Raw genomic sequence first — 23,281 nt, 5'->3', positions numbered from 1 at the left:
CTCAAAAGGCCCAATGAATCGAGGACTCAATTTACCTTTCTTCCCAAACCTCATAACACCCTTCATGGATGAAACCTTCAACAGAACCTTCTCACCGACCATGTAGGACACATCCCGAACCTTCCTGTCAGCATAGCTCATTTGTCTCGACTGCGCTGTACGAAGCCTCTCCTGAATCACCTTCACATTGTTTAAGGCGTTATGCACTAAGTATGTGCCCAATAGCCTAGCCTTACCCGGCTCAAACCAACCGACCGGAGATCTACATCGTCTCCCATACAAAGCCTCATATGGAGCCATCTGAATACTCGACTGGTAACTGTTGTTATAAGCAAACTCCGCGAGCGGCAGAAACTGATCCCATGACCCTCCAAAATCAATGACACAAGCGCGCAACATGTCCTCCAATATCTGAATAGTGCGCTCGGACTGCCCGTCAATCTGAGGGTGAAAAGTTGTGCTCAACTCAACCTGAGTACCTAACTCTCACTGCACGGACCTCCAAAACTGTGAAGTAAACTGAGTGCCCCTATCTAAAATGATGGAAACCGGGACACCATGCAAACGAACAATCTCACGGATATAGATCTCCGCCAACCCTCTGAAGAATAAGTAGTACACACAGGAATGAAGTGCACGGACTTGGTCAACCGATCCACGACCAACCCAAATAGCATCGAACTTTTTCAAAGTCCGTGGGAGCCCAACTACAAAGTCCATGGTGATCCGATCCCACTTCCACTCTGGAATATCCATCCGTTGAAGCAAGCCACCCGGTCTCTGATGCTCGTATTTCACCTGTTGGCAATTGAGACACCGAGCTACAAACCCCACAATGTCCTTCTTCATTCTCCTCCACCAATAATGTTGTCTCAGATCCTGACACATCTTCGCGGCACCCGGATGAATAGAATACCGCGAGCTATGAGCCTCCTTTAGAATCAACTCCCGAAGACCATCCACATTGGGCACGTATATCCGGCCCTGCATCCTCAATACCCCATCATCACCAATGGTCACATCTCTGGCATCATCGTGCTGAACCCTGTCCTTAAGGACAAGAAAATGAGGATCATCATACTGGCGCTCTCTGATGCGATCAAATAAGGAAGACCGAGAAACCACACTAGCTAATACCCGACTGGGCTCCAAAATGTCCAATCTCACGAACCGCTTGGCCAAGGCCTGAACATCAACTTCAAGAGGTCTCTCCCAACAGGAAGATATGCCAAACTCCCCATACTCACCGCCTTCCGGATCAAAGCATCGGCCACCACATTGGCCTTCCCCGGATGGTACAAGATCGTAATATCATAATCCTTTAGCAACTCCAACCATCTCCGCTGCATCAAATTGAGATCCTTCTGTTTGAACAAGTGCTGGGGGATACGATGATCAGTAAATATCTCGCAAGACACACCATACAGATAATGCCTCCAAATCTTCAACGCATGAACAATGGCAGCCAACTCCAAATCATGAACAGGGTAGTTCTTCTCATGGGGCTTCAACTGACGAGAATCATAAGCAATAACTCTACCCTCCTGCATCAATACACATCAAATACCCACTCTCGAAGCATCACAATACACTATATATGAACCTGAAGCTGATGACGACTCCAATACTGGAGCTGTGGTCAATGCAGTCTTGAGCCTCTGGAAGCTCTGCTCACACTCATCAGACCATTGAAATGGAGCGCCCTTCTGAGTCAACTTGGTCAAGGGCGATGTGATGGATGAAAATCCCTGAACAAATCGCCGGTAATAACTTGCCAAACCAAGGAAACTATGAATCTCTGTGGTTGAGGACGGTCTGGGCCAACTTTGAACCGCCTCTATCTTCTTCGGATCAACCTGAATACCCTTGCTGGACACCACGTGCCCCAAGAAAGTCACTGATCTGAGCCAAAACTCACATTTGGAGAACATTGCATAAAGCTTCTCCTCTCTCAATCTCTGCAACACCACTCTCAAATGCTCCGCGTGCTCCTCCTAACTACGCGAGTATACCAGAATATCATCAATGAATACAATAACGAACGAGTCGAGATAAGGCTGGAACACGCTATTCATCAAATGCATGAATGCTGCTGGGGCATTGGTCAGCCCAAAAGACATCACAAGGAACTTATAGTGACCATATCGGGTCTTGAAAGCTGTCTTGAGGATATCCGAGTCCCTGATCTTTAGCTGGTGATTCCCTGAGTGAAGATCGGTCTTGGAGAACACTCTCGCTCCCTGAAGCTGGTCGAACAAATCATCGATACGAGGCAAAAGGTACTTGTTCTTGATTGTTACTTTGTTCAACTGCCTGTAATCAATGCACATCCTCATTGTGCCATCCTTCTTTTTCACAAATAGAACAGGTGCACCCCAAGGTGACACACTAAGCAGGATAAACCCCTTATCAAGGAGTTCCTGAAGCTGCTCCTTTAACTCCTTCAACTTCGCTGGTGCCATACGATATGGTGGAATAGAAATGGGCTGAGTGCCTGGCACCAGATCAATACCAAATTCGATATCCCTATCCGGTGGCATGCCGACAGGTCTGCAGGAAACACATCTAGAAAATCTCTCACAATTGGAACAGAATCAATGCTAGAAGTCTCTGCACTGACATCCCTCACAAATGCTAAGTATGAAAGACAACCTTTCCCAACCATACGCTGGGCCTTCAAGAATGATATTACCCTGCTGGGAACATAACAGACACACCTCGCTACTCAATCCGTGGCACACCAGGCATAACCAACGTCACTGTCTTGGCATAACAATCCAGAATAGCCCAGCACGGAGATAACCAATACATGCCCAATATCACATCGAAGTCTACCATACATAACAACTGAAGATCCACTCGGGTCTCCAGACCCCCAATAGATACAACACACGATCGATATACACGGTCTACCACAACAGTATCGCCCACCGGAGTAGAGACATGAACAGAAGAAACGAGAGACTCGTAGGGCATATCAGATAATGGGCAAAGTAAGATGACACATAAGATAAAGTAGAACCAGGGTCGAATAACACAGAGGCATCTCTGCGGCAGACTGAGATAATACCTGTAATCACCGCATCTGAAGCAACCGCATCAGGCTTAGTTGGAAGTGCATAGAAACGGGCATGACCACCACCGGATCGACCTCCCACTCTTGGGCGACCCCTAGATGACTGTCCTCCACCCCTAGCTGGCTGGGTGGATGGTGAAGTAACTGGTGCTGAAGTGATGGCTGACCCCTCTGCTGAGATGAACCCCCAAGGTGACGAGGACACTGCCTCCATATATGTCCCAACTCTCCACACTCATAATAACTCCCTAGTGCCGGAGACGGGGACTGAAGAGGACCCCTAGCACCCGAATGACTAGCAGACGCACCTGGCGCAGAAGAGTCCTAAACTGATGGAGCACAGGACGAACCCTGGGCTGGAAAGGCACTGAGTGAGGAATGACCCTGCTGAGAACCGTGAGAACCATGGCCCGATGATTCCCCACGATAACCTGGGCGAGCTGACTGAGCATGCCTGAACGGGCGGCCTCTGTCGTGCTGAAACTGACCCCTCAAAGGAGCACCCCCAAAACTACCATGTCCTCGAGGCCTCTTGGCCTTCTCTCCTCGCGCTCCTGGCGCTGAACTGACTCAATCTCACGAGCAATATCAACAACCTCCATAAACGTAGCACCTGACACCCTCTCCCTAGTCATGAGAATCCGAAGCTGATATGTGAGGCCATCAACAAACCTCCCGATCCTCTCTCTCTCTCTCCGTAGCAACCAGCCAAATAGCATGACGAGCTAACTTTGAGAATCTCATCTCGTACTGTGTAACAGTCATATCTCCCCGTCGCAATTGCTCGAACTGCCTATGCAGCTCCTCCCTACGGGACTATGGAACATACTTCTCAAAAACAGAGCTGAGAACTGCTGCCAAGTAAGAGGTGCCGCACCAGCAGGCCCACGCCTCTCATATGCCTCCCACCAAGTGAAGGCAGCTCCCGTAAACTGAAAAGTCGTGAATGCGAGCCCGCTGGTCTCCAGAATACCCGCGGTGCGAAGAATCCTCTGACATCTATCCAAGAAACCCTGGGCATCCTCGCCCTCTGCACTACTAAAAGTAGGAGGCTGGAGTCTGCCAAACCTCTCCAATCTGCGCTGCTCGTCCTCTGGCATAACTGGAGCTACATAACCTTGAGCAGCTACCACCGGCTGGGCTAGTGGTGCCTCCGGTGTCTGCAATCCCTGAACAACCTGATCGGGTGTGCGGGCGGCGGGAGTTTGAGTACCTCCCCGGCCTGAGAAGTAGTTGCGGCAGTAGGAACTGCGATCGCCTGAGCAATACTCGTACACACTGTCAAGATCTGGGTCAAGGTCTCCTGAAGACCTGGAATCACAATGGGCACAGCTGGTACCTGAGCTGGTGCTGCTGGAGCACCCACGACTGGGAGCTGATCCTGAACTGGGCGGTTGGTGGATCTGCAGGTGCTGCCCCAGCTGCTGTACGGGCTACACCTCTGCCCCTACCACGGCCTCGACCGCGTCCTCGGCCTCAGTGGCCCCAGCTGGTGGTACTGATAGTCGTCCATCCTGACCAGTCGCTCGTGTCCTCACCATCTGTGAGAGAATAGAATAATAGAAGTTTAGTACTCAGATCAACAGATTCGCACGACAAGAATTTCAAGAATATGAAGTTTCCTATAGGTTCTGCAGCCCGAGGATAAACACAGACGTCTCCGTACCGATCCGCAAGACTCTACTAAACCTGCTCATGACTCGTGAGACCTATGTAACCTAGGCTCTGATACCAACTTGTCACGACCCTAGACCCAGACCCGGTCGTGATGGCGCCTCTCGTGAAGACAAGGCCAGTCGACACAAACCCCAAGTTTAATTAACAGATATAATGATAAATCCCAAAACAAAGTGAAATATATCAACTGCGGAAAACAAAACACAACCCGATATCGGGGTGTCACCAGTCACGAGCGTCTAAAATCCATCTAAGAGTATGAAAAAGGCAACATAGTCTATTACAAAACTAGGACAACGAAATAAAAGTAGGAAGGAGAAGCACTGGGCTGCGAACGCCGAGTAGCTCCCTAGTCAACTCCAAACAGCCTGCTGGAAGCAAATCAACCCTCGCTAGCGCGACCTGAGACACCTAAATCTGCACACAGAGGTGTAGGGAGTAATTTGAGTAGGCCAACTCAGTAAATAATAAAAGTAAAGGCAGTTGAGCGATAAGAAAACACGTAAATACACAGCAAAATGCCACAGCGAGGCAGTGTAAAACCAGCACAATACAGTAAACAGTAGAAACTCATAAAAACTTCTTAATTCAGTAAAACCATTTTTAAAACATCTTTTAACAGTTCAAACGAGTGAATGAAAACCAGTATAGAAAATATAGAAACACAAACAGCCCCTCGGGCAAAAATATCAATACAACCAGCCCCTCGGGCTATCTCACAATCACTCGTATCAGCCCCTCGGGCAACAACATGGAACAACATCAGCCCCTCGGGCTATATCACAAACTGGGTACCCGCGCTCACTGGGGGTGTACAGACTCCGGGAGGGGTCCCTTACGGCCCAAGCGCAATAATAGGCCATCTCGTGGCATAATCAACAGGCTGTCGATCTAATATAAGTCACAAGCCACCTTGTGGAATAATAAATCTGGTCCTCGGCCTCTCATATATCACAATCAGTACCACATGCTGCGGCGTGCAGCCCGATTCCATAGTACCCTCACAACACAGGCCCTCGGCCTTATTCAGTCAGAATCTAACAAGCCACACGGGCATCAGTAAAACATGAGGCTCAGCCCAAAAATATCATCTAAAATATCGAAAACGAGTAAGGATGGTTGAGTTGTGGAAACAGTAGAATATAGCATGGCTGATCACAAATACTAAGTCAAAATAGTGAGGAACAACATTAAAAATCCTGGCACGAGGCACATATATGGCATTCAGCCCAAAACATGATAATAGCAAGCAGTTTTCAATCAAATACGCAATTAAACAATCATGTGGGACGGACTAAGTCACAATCCCCAACAATGCACGACCTCACGCTCGTCACCTAGCGTGTGCGTCACCTCAAAATAGCACAACGATGTGAATTTCGGGGTTTCACACCCTCAGGACAACATTTACAATCATTAGTTACCTCTATCCGGTCAAATATCTAGTCCGCAATGCCTTTGCCTCTTGTCTCGGCCTCAACTCGCGGCGAATCTAACCAAAAATCAGAATCATGACGTCAAAACATGCTAAGGGAAGGAAGCACATGCAAAAATAATACAGTTGAACAAGATAATAAGAAGCAGAAATAGGGGAAACGGGGCGGTAACTGATGAAACGACCGGCCAGGTCGTTACATATAGGGACTCTTTTTTTCCAATTATATAATCCTTGTCTCCTAAATTCAAGATTTGTAAACCAATTTGTTATCCCTTTCTTCAACTTCAACTTGCATATACTTGAGATTTATTTCTATATGTAAATAAATGGGTGGTTAATTACTTAATTTACATCTACTTATAGCAGTTTTATATATTTCTTGTGTTTGTATATTCTTGCCAGAGTTGGTTTCTGCTCAACTCAGGACCAACACTAATACGCAAAAATATGTCCTAATGTTGAAAGTATTGTTCGCAATATCGTTAATCAGAAAGTCCCACAAACAATTATCACAGTCCCTGCAGTTATTCGTCTCTTCTTCCATGATTGCTTTGTTGAGGTATATATTGTCCTCCCCATTGCTTGTATTATTCCGCGTAAACACTTCGAAATTAAATAATTAATGCATCACAACTTCGAACTAATTAATGCATATCATAACTTTCTATTAGTGTATCCCACATTGGTCGAGAGAATGAACTATATGTTATGGCCACCTTATATGGTACTGGATAATTCTTTACAATTCACATCATAAGTTTATTTTTGGAGTTAAAATTAGGTCCAAGATTCATTTTTCTTGACGTGGTATTGAAACAAGACACATCTCGTTATCACTCACTAAAGTAATGTCGAGCTGAAAGAAATTGGATCAAGTCACCCATGTGGGTCAACCCCAATCCATGTACATAAATAAGTAACATTCTCTCCGTCTCAATTTATGTGGAGGTGTTTGACTGGGCACGAAATATAAAATATAGATATAAAGGAAGACTTTTAAAACTTCTGATCTAAAACATATCATAAAAGTTTGTATGGCTAGAAAATATTTCATTAAGGGTAAAATAATAAATTTAAAGTTAAATTATTACTAATTCTTTTTTGAACCGACTAAATGTTAAATGAATCGGGACACATGGAGTATATTTGTTATGTATTTAATATTTACAAATTCAAAAGGGAAAAGACAAACAGTCTAACCATTGTACCGGTTCTGTAAGATAAAATAAAGTGCTCTGATACCAAAGAAGAAAAATAAAAATTAAAAAGATAGTTCCCCAAATTTCTTCATCGATTTATTTCATTAGTCGTCAACGTTATCACATGCCACAAATAAGAACTAAATCGAAAAGTTCACAGTCTAAGTCCTACATGTTATAGAAGATTGCTCTCAAAATCTATCACATAAAACTTTTGGGAGGAACGAAGAGAATTTTATCCATTGTTCTTGAGAAGGAAAATGTGTTACAAATACTAGTAAAGACAGACCTATTTAAACAAGACGATTCTTGTTTAAACGGCGCATCTATTCCTAATAAGTGTGTATATATTTTTTTCTTCCTCTTTCACTTAGTTTTACTTTATTTCTTGGGTGACCATTGGGGGCTCATATTTTTATTCACGAACTCTATTCTATATTGTTCACGCTCCAAATATTCAGTCACGAGCCTGCAAATGTGTTAAAATATCCTTACCGATCAAGAGAATAAACTATTATCTACTTAATTATATGGTATTCGACAGTTTACACCTTATTTTTTTTATAGAGTTGCGCTCAAAGTCCATTTACTTTTACTAGTTGATAGTAGTAGTTTAATACGCTCTTTTTTACGTGGATGTAGGGTTGTGATGCTTCTATGATAATAACATCTACATCAGGGAACACAGCAGAAAATGATCACCCAGATAATCTTTCATTGGCTGGAGATGGATTTGACACAGTGGTCAAAGCCAAAGCGGCCATTGACGCAAACCCAAGTTGTAAAAATAGTGTCTCTTGTGCTGACATTCTCGTTGTAGCCACTCGTGATGTCATTAAGCTCGTCGTACTACTTTTTTTATTATTACCTTTATTTTTAGTACACTGACAATATAAAAGTTTTTATATTATCAGTATAATTTAATCTATAATAGCGTATTGATTATCATCTTTACTAAGTCATTGATTAATGCTTATCATATAGACTCACATTTAATTAGTTTATAAGTGATCACATCGTTTATATGATAACGTAATTAATTGATAATCAAACGACAATAGTTGTAATTAACGTACTATAATTATAAAAAAACGATAATGAAACGAAAATAGTTGTAATTAACCTACTATAATAAGTTAGACAATAGTAATAGTATAAAAAGCTTTACATTATCAGTAAATAACTTATTCTTTTTTTCCCTTTTTGGCTTAATGCATGCTTGATTAAGATTTCTTGGCATAATAATTTTGTAAATTCAGTCTGATGGACCAAGGTATCCCGTGGAATTGGGAAGGCTGGATAGTTTCACATTAAAAGCATCAAATGTGGAAGGCAACCTGCCAAAGCCTACGTTCAATTTGGATCAACTCAACTCCATGTTTGCTTCTCATGATCTAGATCAGACTGACTTGATCGCCCTTTCTGGTAATTCAGATCACTTTTTCGTTTTATTTTATATAACGATATTTGATTGGATATAAAGTTTAAGAAGAATTAAAAAAGGGAAACTACCAGCTATATCCATTTATAAGTAGTTGATGTGTGGCTATTATTCATGGTTTAGCACATTATGTGCCTTGAATTTTACATGCTTTAATGATAAATTACACTTTATTTGCACGTAATGGAGTCTATTTTATGTGTAGGTGAATTGGAGATGAAAGTAGAGCAAAAGGCATACTTAAACGTTGAAAGTGTACGCAAGAACAGTGAAAAGGAGAGGCCAGGCAAAAGCCAGCTCAACTAGGCTTTAGCCTGGCGAGGCCAGCCAAAGGCCAGGCTGAGGCTGGCGCTAGGCTGGCGACGCTGGGGCCAGGTCCAGACCGACTTTTGAAGACTTTATTTGTTTTCCGGCTTGACTGAGATTTGACCTACACATTTAGGTCTTGTCCTAAACATATAGATAGACCCAAAATTGCCACTTTGAAGGACTTTTACAACCGAAGATAAGAATAGCTCGTGGAATACTACTTGGGAGTTAGAATCATCGATTTCTACATTCCTTTATCTTTACTCTGTAATTTAATTATGAAAATTACTTTGGATATTGTGACTATGAGTATGAGTAGCTAAATTCCTAATCTAGGGTTTTGATGGAACCTGTTCAAGGTTGATTTTTTCGTTATGTTAAAATAGATTTGCCATAGTATTCTCTCTATTTGTTCAACTATAAGCTTATTGTTGTTGATTGAAGGGTCCTCAATTAACTGTTCCTATTTAGTACGTATTACTCGGGAGAGAGTGCATATTTAGGTAGTTGTTGAACAACATCACTCCTAACGTATATGAGGGATTAATACGAAGGGTTTAAAGGTGGGATTAGGGATAACGAAACCTTGGTGCGATCTAAGTGAGTTGTACTTAAGGCCAGCTAGCGTAATTCGAGAAAATATGTCTAGTATATTATTGTAGTTACTCGGGAGAGAGTTACGACAGTCAGAGTGCTCATGATCGATAGAGAAGACTTAGGCAAATTTATAGGAAACGTAGCGGAAAGGATTCCGACAATAGAGAAAATCAGAACCTTAGATCATTCCAATTCTTGTCTACAACCCATTCGTAGTTAGTTCTTAATCATTGCATTTTCATTACGTAATATTTAGTTAGTAACCATCCAATCTATTAATTTAATATTTATGAAGATTGAATACGTGAATTTGTGTGAGTCCAATAGTTGTGATTGATAGGTTAATTCCCTATGGGATTCGACTCCCAACTTGTTAACCGGAATATATTTGCAACGACCGCTTGATCCTTTTTATAAGGCATAGTTGGGCTTGATCAAATTTAGGCGTCGTTGCCGAGGACAAAACAGTGTTATTAATTGCATCTAAAAGAAGTGCTAAAATTCTTAGCGTAGTCAATTTTCTTCAATTTAAACCAAGTACTTTGAAATTCTAATGTTTGCAGTCTTGGGTGTTACAGGTGCATGCCTAGAAACTCCTCAAGAACTGGTGAACTGTCCGAAGCGTTATCAGATCCTGAGAAAGTTTTCAAGGCACTGAATCGTGCAATCAAGAAAGGCAAACAGCAACGGAAATCAACAGAACAAATCGAACCAGACATGGATGACGGAGTAGAAAATCCAAACAATAGAAAAAATGCAAATGACCCGAACAATAAGGGTGTGGTGCCTTTTGTGCCAGAAGCGACATTGTATGACATGCACAACCCACCGCCGACAATCTGGCAACCACAATTGTAGTCCCTCAGATACAAGCGGAATCATTTCAAATCACAAATAACATGCTACATTTGTTGCAGAACAAGGGACAGTTCTCAGGGTCATACGTTGAAGATCCTCAGCAGCATCTGAAAAATTTCCTGTCGATATGTGCCACGCAAAGGCAACATAATGTGACACCGAAAGCAATAAGGTTGTTGTTGTTACTATTCTCAGTGACGGGAGTGGCCTAGACTTGGCTTAATTCAATCCCCATAAACTCCATCACTACTTGGGAGGAATTAGTCAAGCAATTTGCGACCAAATTCTACCCGCCCAATAAGACTACTCAACAAATTGATGAGATATTGAGCTTCAGACAGAAACATTACAAGAAACGTGGGAGAGGTTCAAGGGTCTGCTTGTTAAGTACCCACATCATGGAATTCTTAAGCAGATGTTGGGGCAGAGGTTTTACGTGGGATTGGCAGATAGCTTAAAGACCAATGCTGATGCTTCAACAAGTGGAGCATTTTTTAGCAATGTTTAGAGAAAGCAAGATCCTACTTGACAAGATGGCCCAAAATTCAGGATGGATGACAAGAGACTCTCCAATCACTCTTGTAGTTCACTCAGTGGCTTTAGACCCAACTAACTCCGTAGCATAAAATATGGCCACTCTAGTGACACAAATGAGTATCCTCACCAAAAAGATAGATGAATCAGGGCAGAAGCAGCAGGTACACATAGTTGATGCAACTAATGGGGGTTTATGTACGTTATTCATTAACCAACCATATGTTTGCTCGTGGACTACGGAAGGTGATAACCAGCAATATAAGGAAAATATAAACTATGTGGCCAACTATAGGGGACATAGGCAAGGTGGTCAGAATTGGGGTCAGCAGAATCAACAATATAGACCAGCTCAGCAACAATACAACAATAGCAACAATCTTGGCGCTATGCGACCACAGGGTCAAGTGGTGCCTTACCAAAGGCAACAGGGTTACAACCAGCAAAATCAACAGCAGGCTTATCAACAACCTCAACAACAACAGATTGTGAGACACGATGATAGGTTTGCTGAACTTAAGGGGATGATGCAACAATTGATTGGGTCCACTGGAGAAATAACTCAAAGAGACTCACATGAATCAGCGATAAAGAATATTGAGATTCAATTAGGACAGATTTCGATGGCTTTAAACAATCGTCCCCAAGGGACGTTACCTGCAGACACACAAATCAATCCAAAGGAGCAGAGCCCGAAAAAGCTTATGGCAGTAAGTCTACGAAATGCTAGAGACTTAGATCAAGAGCAAGAAATTTCTCGTGAAAGCCGACCTACTGAAACACTGGTGCCAATACCCATTGAGATAGATGATTCAACAAGGTTAACTGAGGTGATGGTACAAAATGCACAAGAGAACACCAGCAAAGAAAAAGAGGTTGCGAAAGAGACTGAGGTAGCACAAGAAACGACAGTTGAAGCAGTGACTGAGCAAGAAAAAAATCAAATCAAAGGAATTGAAGCGACCTCCAACACCATTCCCATAGAGATTGGCCAAATCAGAAAGATGAGTAGTACAAGAAATTCTTGGAGTTGTTGAAGCAAATTAAGGTAAACATTCTGTTGATCGACGCCTTAAAGGAGATGCCTGGTTACGCAAAAATGATGAAGGACTTGATGTCTCGTAAGTTCGACTTTCAAGACTTGGCCATGGTTACACTGACTCAGACTTGCAGTGCTGTTGTGACGAGACCCATAGCCAAGAAGTTGTCTGACCCAGGGAGTTCCACAGTTCCATGCACAATAGGCAACTATGCGTTTGCTAAGGCACTTTGTGATTTGGGGGCAAGCATAAACCTGATGCCCCTGGCTATCTGCAAGAGGTTAGGCATTGGAAGAGCAAGACCCAGGTCTATGTTACTACAGCTGGCTGACCGGATAGTGAAGAGGCCCTCTGGTATCCTTGATGATGTATTAGTACAGGTTGAGAAGTTTGTGTTCCCAGCAAATTTTGTCATTCTTGACTGTCGGGTAGACGAGGAAATTCCTATAATTTTGGGAAGACCATTCTTGGCCACTAGGAGAGCTCTAATTGATTGTGAGACTGGAGAGCTCAAAATGAGATTAAATGATGAATAGATAACATTCAACGTGCAGAAATCTATGCGGCGACCAAGTGAATTTTCTAACTGCTCTCTAATAGATGCCGTGGATGTAATTTTGGAGGAGGAAGATGAGACATTGAACACTAAAGACCCTCTAGCAGCCTGTCTCATGAACCTAGATGAAGCAAATGGAGAAGACTTGGCAGAGTGGGTACTTGCTCTTAAAGGCCAAGGTTTTTGGAGAAGGGAGCTCGAAATTGAGCCTTTGCACTTAGAGGAAACAAAATTCCTCCAGCTAAGCCATCGATAGAAGAGCCGCCAAAGTTGGAACTGAAGCCACTACCAGCTCATCTCAGGTATGCCTTCTTAGGACCAAACTCAACTTTACTTGTTATTTATTATCTCATCTAGTTTGTTAGATGTGCAAGCAGAACAGATTTTGAAGGTACTAACGGAGTGCAAGACTGCAATTGGTTGGACCATTGCAAACATTAAGGTTATCAGCCCGGCCTTCTGTATGCATAAGATTTTACCAGAAGATGGACACAAACCTTCTGGAGAACATCAAAGAAGGCTGAACCCCAATATGAAAGAAGTGGTGAAGAAAGAAGTGATTAAGTGGTTAGATGCGGGAATCATATTCCCCATCTCTAACAGCAACTAGGTCAGCCCAGTTCAGTGTGTGCCAAAAAAGGGCGGTATGATGGTAGTGAAAAATGAGAAGAACGAATTGATATCTACATGAACAGTCACAGGTTGGCGAATCTGTATGGATTACAGGAATTTGAACTTGGCTACCCGAAAGACCACTTTCCACTGCCATTCATTGATCAGATGCTGGATAGATTGGCAGGCAGGTCCCAGTTCTGTTTTTTGGATGGGTACTCGGGGTATAATCAGATCTCTATTGCCCCAAAGTACAGAGAGAAAACATCGTTCACCTACCCTTATGGAATCTATGCTTTTCGAAGAATGTCGTTTGGACAATGCAACGCACCTGCCACATTCCAAAGGTGCATGATGGCCATCTTCACGGATATGGTAGAGGAAATGATGGAGGTTTTCATGGATGACTTCTCAGTGGTGGGAAACTCATTCGATGATTGCCTTATGAACTTAAGAAGAGTATTGAAGAGGTGTATCGAGTCGAATCTGGTACTCAACTGGGAAATGTGCCATTTCATGGTACAGGAAGGTATAGTCTTGGGGCACCTAGTGTCGAGTAAAGGTATTAAGGTAGATCGTGCAAAGGTTGATGTGATCGAAAAGCTTCCACCACCCACTTCTGTCAAGCAATCAGAAGTTTCCTTGGGCACGCCGGTTTCAATAGGAGATTTATAAAAGATTTTTCCAAAATTGCTAATCCCTTGTGTAAATTGCTTGAAAAAGATCACCTTTTTGTGTTTTCTGATGACTGCAGGGTAGCGTTTGAGGAATTGAAGAAGAGACTGGTAACAACACCTATCATAGTTGCCCCTGACTGGGAGAAACCATTTGAGTTGATGTGTGGTGCGAGTGACTATGCTGTGGGAGCAGTTCTTAGGCAGCGAAAAGATAAAGTCATGCATCCAATATACTACACAAGTAGAACGCTGAGTGGAGCCCAGCTAAATTACACTGTGACCGAGAAGGAGATACTGACAGTGGTTCGCATTTGACAAATTCAGGTCATACCTAATAGGCTCGAAGGTAATTTTTTATACTGACCATGCTGCTCTTAGGTACTTAATCAAGAAGAAGGAGTCAAAACCGCGCCTGATCGATGGGTGCTACTACAGCAAGAATTTGATTTGGAAATCCATGATCGAAAGGAAACGGAGAACCAAGTAGCTGATCACTTGTCTAGGCTGGAAGGAGCTGAGAAGAAGGTTGAGGTAGAAGAGATTCTGGAAACTTTCCCAGATGAACAACTATTAGCCACAAGTCTTGAGGAAGCGCCATGGTATGCAGACATTGCAAACTACCTAGCGAGCGGTATTGTTCCTTATGACCTTTCCTCTGTCCAGAAGAAAAAGTTCTTTCGTGATTCTCACATGTATTATTGAGATGAGCCTTATCTATTTAGGATTTGTATTGATAACATGATCCGGAGATGTATCCCCGAGATAGACCAGTCTTCTATTTTGCAGGCATATCACGTGTCACCATATGGTGGGCCTTTCGGAGGAGTAAGGACAGCTGCAAAAGTCTTGGAGTCGGGTTTCTACTGGCCGACATTGTTCAAAGATGCTCACTTATGGGTGAAGGGCTGCGATGAATGCCAATGAACCGGGAATATTTCCCGCCGACATGAGATGCCTATGAACCCAATTCAGGAGATAGAAGTGTTTGATGTATGGGGAATCGATTGCATGGGGCCTTTCGTCAGCTCATATGGAAACAAGTACATACTCGTCGCTGTAGACTACGTGTCCAAATGGGTGGAGGCTGCAACGCTCCCTACAAATGATGCAAAGGGGGTAATTGGTTTTTTGAGAAAGAACATATTCACCCGATTTGACACTCCAAGGGTGATAATTAGTGACGGAGGCACTCACTTTTATAATCGAGCCTTTGCGAAGTTGTTATAAAAGTATATTGTACGCAGCAAGGTTGCCACCCATATCATCCACAAACGAGTGGGCAAGTGGATGTTTCGAACAGAGAGATAAAGAGTGCGTTGACAAAGACTGTGAATGCTACTAGAAAGGATTGGGCGAAAAAGTTAGATGATGCACTCTGGGCTTATCGAACCGCTTTCAAAACTTTGATCAGCATGTCGCCATACAAGTTGGTGTTTGGGAAGGCGTGTCACTTACCAGTGGATTTGGAGCATAGAGCTTTGTGGGCGTTGAGGCAGTTGAATCTCGAGATTGAAGCTGCGGGAACAAGTAGAGTCACGGAGTTGCACGAGCTTGATGAGTTTCCATACCACGCTTTTGAGAGCACAAGATTATACAAGAGAATGAAGATGATACATGATAAAAATATTATTGAGCGGAGTTTTAAATCCGGAGATAGGGTATTGCTACATAATTCAAGACTGAGGTTATTTCCGGGCAAATTAAAGACAAGATGGTCAGGGCCATTTCGTGTAGTTGAAATTCATCCCACTGGTGCCGTAGAGATTGCTGCGAAAAATGACTCTCGCAAGTTCAGAGTTAATGGGCATAGATTAAAACATTATGTAGGCATGGACAAAGCAAAGGTAGTCTCAGTAATTCATTTGATCGAACCTCAGGCAACCTATTGGACTGTTGTATTCATCGTGCCACGACGTTAACTGAGGTGTTTGTTGGGTGGCAACCCAATTCGGAGTTAATTTTTAGTGTAGTTAGAATTATTCTTTTTGTTTTTAGCAACTAACAAGTTTGCAGGTGAGTTTGGGCAAGTCGAGCAGGGTTTAAGCGTCACCTGACGTACACCAGGCGCTGGGGCTGGCGAAGCCAGGATAAATCCAGACTCAACCAGGCCTTAGGCTGGCGATGCCTGGCTAACGCCAGGTTCAACTAGGCCATAGGCTGGCGACGCCTGGCTAATGTCACGTTCAACCATACCGAAGGCCGGTGACGCCTGGCTAATGCCAGGTCCACCAAGCCTTAGGCTAGCTACACCTGGCTAACGCCAGGTCCACCAGGCCATAGGCTGGCGATGCCTGGCTAATGCCGGGTAAGTATTTTGGCCCACTTTAATGTTTTTCTCCTTATTTAATTCGAACTTAACCTCACCTACATGTCCTAAAACACTGAACACAATACAAAAAAAAACCTAACCTCACTTAAACCAAACACACATCAAGCTCTAAAAGAAAATTCACAAGAACACAAAACCACTGCACGATTTGCTTGCTCACCCACACACACTCACCAGCACATTGCCATAGGGTTCTCTACCATCCCCATTGAAGTCAAGCTTAGTCTTGCTATTCTTTCACACTCATCAGAAAGTCTCAGGCAACTCCCTCCTCTCAAAAGCTTCAAAGGTATGATTTGATCTCTTTCCTTTGTAATTTCGAGTTGGTACAGGTATTGAGTTGGTGGTTGTTCTTCATTGTTGGTGGTATTGAGTTTGTGTGCCCCAATCCTATGAACCCCGTAGGAATGGTATTGCGATTGTGAAAACATGTGATAGTACGAACCCCCGAGCCGATTTGGGAGGATAAGGCAATCCCTCATTTCCATAAGAACTCCCATGGCACTAGTGCTTGTTAAGTGTTTGATATAATGCCTCAATGGCATTCCTCGTCCCCTTTGGAACTCGAGTCTCCGGGATTAATAAACTAGTGTTATGTAATCGTGCACCTCGTTAAAATCTAAGTGTGGGGTAGCTCACGGGTAGTCCATGTGTTGTTGTTTGATTCTAATATTAAGAAAATACAAGGTGAAGACTGAGTAACCTCAGCAAGTTGGGAAAGATTATGTGTGTATTGTGTAATGTAGCATTATTTGATTACTGCTTATTTGTGTAGGAATGAAAATGCCTCCCAGAAAAGACCAAGGCAAAGGAAAGGCCACTTCAACTGCCCAAGCTAAAGTAAAGGCAACCTCCGCACCTTCTCCAAAGAAGAGAAAAGGGGGAGAAGCTACCTCTAGTCTGAGTGGAGCACAAACTGTGGCAGCTATAGCTTCCATGCGTCCACAACCCCAACGCCAACGGGAGTTTGGCATAAACAGCATACCTCCGCATATGAGGGATTGGTACAGGCGTTGTAGGCCTAAACATGTCCATCCAGAAGGAGCTGTCCAAGAACGCAGCGTGAAAGTGAAGTATCCGGCGATTTGGAAAGGCATCCAGGATTTGGGTTAAGCAATGTTTTTAAGAACAAAGGGGACATCAATCTCAACCTAGTCTAGGAATTCTATGCAGGGTTTAACCCACAAGACACTAAGGAGCTGGTGCCAATCCGTGAACGCTTGATAGATTTTTCAGCCAAGGCCATATGCGACTTTTTAGGTGCGCCAAATGTTCCTGTGGAGCCATTGGACCAATTCATTCGCTGGCCTACACATAGAGAGCTGAGGCACACGCTCTGTGGTGTGGACTCTACGGCTGCATGGGTTCGGGATAAGGTAACAAACAGTCACAAGAGGTTCCCTAAGAAGAAGATGAAGGCGGTGGCTTAGGTGTGGCTTAAGCTGATAATCGCACGGCTCCTACCGTGCAATCATGACACACTTATGAGCTGTGAGAGGACCTGTGCTATACTTCCTTATGACAGGGCAGAGGGTGAATGTGAGTCATCTGATCCGCTACCAGATGTCATCAGTGAGAACGAGTAAGAAAATAGATCGAATGCCATTTCTTAATTTCTTGACTCGGTTCTTACAGCACGAGGGGGTTAAGGAGGAGCCTGAGATTGACCACACTATCGATCAGCTCATCCGACAAACGGACATCACTAATCTCCAACTGAAGGACGAGACTGCTATGCCTTCATTGACAGGTGCTGAGCGCAATGCGCGTGATGATAGCTTTATGGCCCATCTCTATGGGATGATGGATTTGCATCTGCGGATAGGGGGTCGCCCGGCCACATCTGAGGAGAGGACTGAATTAGAGTAGCAGTACCCGCTCAATGCTCATGCCCAGCAGCTAGTTGGGGTAGGAGATGGATACAGACTCCCCGATGATGAGGATATCAACACACCGGAGTAGTCTGAGGCTGAGCCAGAGCAATTAGATGGTGAGGGAGATGATGATGAGGAGGAGGACGAACATGATGAAGAGTGGAGAGCGTCAGAGGATGAAGACGTTGTTTGATCAGGGAGTTTCCTTGAACCCTACTCTTTTTATTTCTTGTTTTGTCAATTTGTGCATGCACTGAGGACAATGCATGATCTAAGTGTGGAGTGGGAACTTGTAGAAATTAGTAGTTGTTAGCTATTTTTGTTGTTGTTGTAAGTGTCGTTTTCGTTAGCTAATCGTTTTAGTTATTTTTTTTAAGAATTTGTTTTTTTATTTTTAGAATTAGTTCTTTTTATTTTTGTTTAGTTGTTTTTAGGAGTTAAGCATAAAAAAAGCTTAAAAATGATGGACTTTTCCCGACGATGGATCTCCTAGACAGTTTTTTTGAGGGAAGTAAGTCTAAATAAAATACCAAAAAGATTTTTTTTTGTGCAGGTAGTGTAGGAATTCCCCCTTGGTTTTTCTTTGGGTCGAGGTTCTTCTCCAAGGGTTTTTAATTGAACCGGGTGTAGGTAGTTTTAATTTTTAGGAGTAGGAACCACGTGGCTATGCATTTAATCACATCAATATCTCTGAGCTTTGTGATTCCTTAAGAATAGTCAGTACTCTGGTTGTGACGCTTAGGCTCAATTTTTGACTCTAGGATAAAAACCTTAAATCGTGGATTCTTAAATTTGCTTAACTGTTTTGACTGGAGTGTCGTGATAAAAACCAATCGTGAAAGAGTTATGTGCCATGTCTTCGTGAGGTTTGTATGTATTTTTTGCATTGCATTTGATGTCTAGAACTTGCCCCGTGTGTGTGCAAAGCGAAATAATAGTCTTGTTCAGTCTAAGAAGTGATATAGGCGGTTCTTTGTTAAGCCAGATACATATAGAGTACCCACCTAAATGTATTTATCGTAGTTAACCCCTTTGAACCTATAATCATGTTTCTTTGGTAACCCCATTACAAGTCGTACCCCTTTGTTTGGATCGACTATATATTTGAACCTTGTCAGCTCTCATGAGCACTTGGATTGTGATGAATTATGGAAAAGTTAAAGTGTGGGGTGGTGGGTGGGCTTTTGAGTGGAACAAATAAAATAAGGAGCTGTAGTGTATCCACCATCAGGAGCTGTAGTGTATGAAAAAAATAATTCCTGATGGTGGTGACTTTTGATGTACTGGTGCTTAAAGAAGTAGGGGGTAAAATATAGTAAAGTTAAAGTGGAATTTTGGTTTGACATAAGTATGGGCTTAAAGGTTAAAGTGTTTGTATTAAAGTGCTTAAGGGAGGTGTAGTCACTTGTATCCAAATGTATCCTACCCGACCCGAAGCCTACATTACAACCAATGAAAGTCCTATTTGATCTTAGACTGAATGAACTCGGTTAGTGGAGGATTACACTACGGGCAAACTTATGGTACGTCATTTGGGGCATATGAAGGTTATTTCTGGAAACGAGTGAATTTTTCCTATCTTGAGTTCCTGCGTTATTAAAATTCATTGTGTGTGGAACTAAGCTCTTTGATTGGGTGAGGGCACATGATTCATAAAGGAAAAGTAATATTGTTGACCTCCATATTAGAGTAAGTAAGTGAATTGTGAAAGTGAGCTGATTCTTGAGGTGAGGATGTCACACCTTTGTGCATAAACTATTTTAAAGATTCATGGTATAATGAGTCAAGGGAATTGCTTAATAGGTTGTGTCCTTGAGTGTAGTTTGATTGCTCGTGGACGAGCAATGTTTAAGTGGGGGTATTGATATGTGGCTATAATTCATGGTTTAGCACACTATGGGCCTTGCATTTTACATGCTTTATAGATAAATTACACTTTATTTGCGCGTAATGGATTATGTGTAGGTGAATTGGAGATGAAAGTAGAACAAAAGGGATACATAAACGTTGATAGTGTGCGCGAGAACAGTGAAAAGGAGAGGCCAGGCAAAAACCAGCTCAACCAGGCTTTAGCCTGGCGAGGCCAGCCAAAGGCCAGGCTGAACCAGGCTTTAGCCTGGCGAGGCCAACCAAAGGCCAGGCTGAGACTGGCGTTAGACTGGCGACGCCAGGCCTGAGGCCAGGTCCAGTCCGAGTTTTGAAGACTTTATTTGTTTCCCGGCTTGAGTAGGATTTGACCTACACGTTTAGGTCTTGTCCTAAACATATAAATAGACCCAAAAATGTCACTTTAAAGGACTTTTGCAACTGGAGGCAAGCATAGCTCGTGGAACACTACTTGGGAGTTAGAATCATCGATTTCTACATCCTTTTATCTTTACTCTGTAATTTAATTATGCAAATTACTTTGGATATTGTGACTATGAGTATGAGTAGCTAAATTCCTAATCTAGGGTTTTGGTGGAACCTGTTGAAGGATGATTTTCTCGTTATGTTAATATAGATTTGCCATAGCATTCTCTCTATTTGTTCAACTATATGCTTATTGTTGTTGATTGAAGGGCTCTCAATTAAATGTTCCTATTTAGTATGTAGTACTCGAGAGAGAATGCATATTTAGGTAGTTGTTGAACAACTTCACTCCTAACGTATATGAGGGATCAATACGAAGGGTTTAAAGGTAGGATTAGGGATAACGAAACCTTGTTGTGATCTAAGTGAGTTGTACTTAAGGCCAGCTAGCGTAATTCGGGAGAATATGTCTAGTATATTGTTGTAATTACTCGGGAGAGAGAGTTACAACAATCAGAATGCTCATGATCGATAGAGAAGACTTAGGCAAATTTATAGGAAACGTAGCGGAAAGGATTCCGACAATAGGGAAAATCAAAATCTTAGATCATTCCAATTCTTGTCTACAACCTGTTCGTAGTTAGTTCTTAATTATTGCATTTTCATTACGTAATATTTAGTTAGTAACCATCCAATCTATTACTTAAAACTTCTGAAGATTGAATACATGAATTTGTGTGAGTCCAATAGCTGTGGTTGGTAGGTTAATTCCCTGTGGGATTCGACTCCGGACTTGTTAACCAGAATATATTTGCAATGATCACTTTGTCCTTTTATAAGGAAAAGTTGGGCGTGATCAATAGCTCATTACAAAAATTGGCCAATTCATAAAATATTACTAATATTAGCCTGATATTACTAATATCAACCAATTAGCTATTTGTAGCAAAAAAATATCAAATTTTTGCTTTCTTTTGAGTGGGTGTTATTAGAATAGATTGGGTACTCTTAAGGAGCTTGAATCTCGGTTTTGGAATAATTTGGTGAAGTTTTGAGGTGATTTGAATTGAAAATCCGATAAAAACTGGAAAAAAAAATGATATGTGTATCACACTGTGTATCATTTATGTATCACATATGTATCATATTTGTATCAATTGTGTATCACACGTATATCCATGTATACCTGTGTGGGAGAGACATGCGTGATACATGTGTCGCAGTAGAATTTTTTGAACTCGATTTAATTATGAATTTTGAGACAAAACTAGTCCAAATCACCTTCAATCTTCCTCAAATTTTGTATATTGACTTATCTATATATTTTTAATAAATTTCAACTATACCCATTGAAAAGTTCCTTTTTTGCTAAGATTTTTGGAAATTTGTAATTTTTTTTATATTTCATCACCTTATTTGCTACCTCATCCATGAAGTTTCCTTTACGTCTTTCATCTAATATTGTTAATCACACTTAAACATATGAAAGGTGATTTTTGCATGTGATTCTTTGAGAGAAAGATTATTTATTTGATTTTTTAATTTTTATATGTACTTGGCTAGTTTTGATAAGTCTATGACTAATGGCTAGAGGTTGGTAAGTTGCAATTTATTTGGGACATTTGTGTAAGTTTTCCTAAAAAAAAACTTTTGACTCTTAATAGCGGCCCAGACTCTTGGAGCTTCGGGGATTTTGCATCTATACCCGATTTTGGGGTCACAATTGAACTTATATCGCTTTGCAAAAAAGTTTTCAAGCGTAACCACTTTACGATCAACTTCAGACAGGTCTGAAGTTATAAAAAAAATGCCTGAAGTGAAAAAATTGCACTTCAAATGCACTTAAGGCCAAATAGGTCTGAAGTGCAACCAATGGTTTCAAGCACTTAAGGCTAATAAGTCTGAAGTGAAAAATTGCACTTCAGATGCACTTAAGGCCAATAAGTTTGAAGTTAAAAATTGCACTTCAGATGTACTTAAGGCCAAAAAGTCTGAAGTGCAACAAACGTTTTCATGCACTTAAGGCCAATAAGTCTGAAGTGAAAATTTACACTTCAGATGCACTTAAGGCCAAATTGGTCAGAAGTGTAACCAATAGTTTCATGCACTTAAGGCCAATAAGTCTGAAGTGAAAAATTGCACTTCAGATGCACTTAAGGCCAAAAGGTCTGAAGTGCAACAAACGTTTTGCTACACTTAAGGCCAATAATTTTAAAGTGAAATATTGGACTTCAGATGCACTTAAGGCCCCAAAGTCTGAAGTGCAACAAACGTTTTCATTCACTTAAGGCCAATAAGTCTGAAGTGAAAATTGCCCAGAAACGAAAATTTTGTTCTTCGAATTATAACAATCCAATATACGATTTAATACCTAAATCTACTCAAAATGAGCTCAAATTTGAAACATGGACTCCAAATATCATCAGGAACAAACCCCAATCATCAATTTGTCAAAAAAAAAAAATCTAATGAACCCATTTTGCAATTAAGAAAAATAAGAAGAAGGAACCTTAAGCAATAGTATAAAATAAAACGTCATAACAACTCACGATTGAAAAACATCATAAACTACATTAAAATATATTCACAACCACTATATAAAGTCATTGTCACTCGAAGAAGAAGGAGAAGAAGGAGGAGAAGAAGAAGGAGGAGGAGTAGGAGGAGGAGAAGGAGGAGGAGAAGAAGAAGAAGAAGAAGAAAATGAAGGAGGAGGTGGAGAAAGCCTGAAGTTGTTTAAAAAGTGGGTACAGGTTAAATCTTTTTTCAAAA

At 41.9% G+C, this 23,281-nt stretch overlaps 1 pseudogene; it reads left to right on the top strand.

Moving 5' to 3' along the window:
* The window catches only part of LOC109238190, a 29,475-nt pseudogene that overhangs the window by 5,746 nt on the left and 448 nt on the right, over positions 1-23,281 (top strand).

The sequence above is a fragment of the Nicotiana attenuata genome, unplaced genomic scaffold (assembly GCF_001879085.1).
Source record: "Nicotiana attenuata strain UT unplaced genomic scaffold, NIATTr2, whole genome shotgun sequence".
NCBI lineage: Eukaryota > Viridiplantae > Streptophyta > Magnoliopsida > Solanales > Solanaceae > Nicotiana > Nicotiana attenuata.
This window is presented reverse-complemented; position numbering and strand designations above follow the sequence as displayed.